General features: G+C 35.1%; 2 long non-coding RNA genes across 2 annotated transcripts in view; one reads left to right on the top strand and one right to left on the bottom strand.

Moving 5' to 3' along the window:
• Nucleotides 1-2,241, bottom strand: part of LOC128250328 (uncharacterized) — a 389,962-nt gene that overhangs the window by 278,456 nt on the left and 109,265 nt on the right. The gene's annotated exons all lie outside the window — the stretch shown is intronic.
• The window catches only part of LOC128250327 (uncharacterized), a 246,424-nt gene that overhangs the window by 201,625 nt on the left and 42,558 nt on the right, over nucleotides 1-2,241 (top strand). The window contains exon 3 of the long non-coding RNA XR_008266354.1: nucleotides 103-178. This is a non-coding gene — a long non-coding RNA (uncharacterized LOC128250327). The remainder of the gene's footprint in view (nucleotides 1-102; nucleotides 179-2,241) is intronic.

The following is a 2,241-nucleotide window of genomic DNA, read 5'->3' as shown; positions in this document are numbered from 1 at the left end:
TATATATATAACGAAAGAAACGTAGTGAGAAATAAAAATGTGCTTTCTAATATTGTTATTTATTGTTTTGTTTTGTCTATGTTCTTTTTTGTTTTGTTATAGGAAAATTCAACACCAACAACATCAACAATAATCTCTACAAATAACAAACCAAGACGAGATGCTGAATTCTGTTCATGTAGGTGTATACAACCTAATTACTCGCGCATTCATTTGCATGTAGCATCGCGTAACATGTGTGCGTTTGTAGACGTGTGAGTTGTAAGCTTTCGTCGTATGAATAATGCGTATGTTTGTGTCTGAGTATGTATCTACCTGAATGTATATGTATATATGCGTGTATATGTGTGTGCGTATCATTGTATTGTGTGATTTCGTCTGTGTACGTGAATACGGGTGTACATGTACGCATTTGTGTATGTGTTTATGTATGTCTATGTCAGCAAATATGTTAGTGACTTCTGTTTGTGTCTACGCGTGAATATGTGCATATTCATACGTGAGTGGGTCTGTATATATGAGCAAAACATATTAGTCCTATGAATGTATGTATCAACCTGCTTCACTATATTTGTATATGTGTGTGTATATGTGAGTGTATGTGACTGTTGTGTATTTGTGTGCGTACATGTGCGTTTGCGTGTGCATATGTGCATATACATTTATATACAATGATACACACATATTCATTTTTATATCTATTCTTTACTACTCTAGGCACAAGGCTCGAAAGTTTGGGTGAGGGGCCAGTCGACCCCAATACAGAATTGGTACTTTGTTTATCGACTCCGAAAGCATGAAAGGCAAAGTCGATCTCGGTGGAATTTGAACTCAGAACATAAAGACAGACGAAATACCGCTAAGCATTTCGCCCAGCGTGCTAACGTTTCCGCCAACACTCCGCCTTATATATATGTATATATATATATATATATATATATATATATATATAGAGAGAGAGAGAGAGAGAGAGAGAGAGAGAGAGAGAGAGAGAGAGAGAGAGAGAGAGAGAGAGAGAGAGAGAGAGAGACAGAGACAGACAGACAGACAGATATATATATACATACATATATTTATACACACACACACACACACACACACACACACACACACATATATATATATATTTATATGCGAATGTGTTTCTATTTCGTTATGTTCATTGCCATGTAGGTTTGAATCTGTATATTCTTAAGTTTCCATGTGTATGTATGCATATTGTTATTCGAGAACATCTGTATTTATATGTCTACATACATGTGTATGAGCATTTAATTTTGTGCTCATGCACATTTGCATATTTGAGAGAATCCTACGCTAATTTTGCTTCAGTCACAAGGTGAGGCAGAGCAGAGCGAAGAAGCAGACCCAAACTACATCTCGGTTAATAATTCTTCATTCGGTGTAAATATTTCATAAACGTACCTCACTACCTCAAATATTAATCAGTCCCTACAGCTATCCGGGCTTTTTGTACGGCATTACACTAGAAGTTTAGCTGCATCAACAAATTTCATGCCAAGGAGAATTTTCTTGTGCTTCTGATGCAGCAAGTTCCTTTCTGTTCGAATGGATCGGAGCTTATAGTTCCACGAATAAATTGGATTTCTTCCCGATACATAAAATTTATGCCCCTTCTGCTCACTTAAACGTTGCTATATAGTCAGGAGCTAACATTGATGTTGTTGAATACACCACATCGTGTATAAATCGTTGTTGCAACTGGAAAACAATAAAGAAATGATTTACTTTTATAGTTTTGTTTCATTGCGTTTCAATAGTAAATTCCTTCCCTTTGGAATGTATCTCCTGTCAGAAGGCATATTGCAGTGGCGGCAGAAACTGATGCAACCAAGCGAGATAAAAATTCAACGCCGGTCAATGTTCTCGTCCTCCATTACACGATAGCTTCAGCAGCGAGTTGAACGATAAAGATACACTTGCAGAGATATCTTTATGGAAGTACAACACACACACACACACACACACACACACACACACACACACATATACACACACATATATACACAAACTCATACATATATTATATATAATAGACATATATAAATACATACATATACATACGCATATACTCACAAACACGCACACATACATACACATAGAAACACACACAAACACATAAACACATATATATACTTACACATATATACATAAGTATATATATATGCGTAATTATATATAAATATAACTATATATATATATATATATATATATATATAT

The sequence above is a fragment of the Octopus bimaculoides genome, chromosome 20 (assembly GCF_001194135.2).
Source record: "Octopus bimaculoides isolate UCB-OBI-ISO-001 chromosome 20, ASM119413v2, whole genome shotgun sequence".
Classification (NCBI taxonomy): Eukaryota; Metazoa; Mollusca; class Cephalopoda; order Octopoda; family Octopodidae; genus Octopus; species Octopus bimaculoides.
The sequence above is the reverse complement of the archived record's forward strand: the minus strand, read 5'-3'. Positions and strand labels throughout refer to the sequence as shown.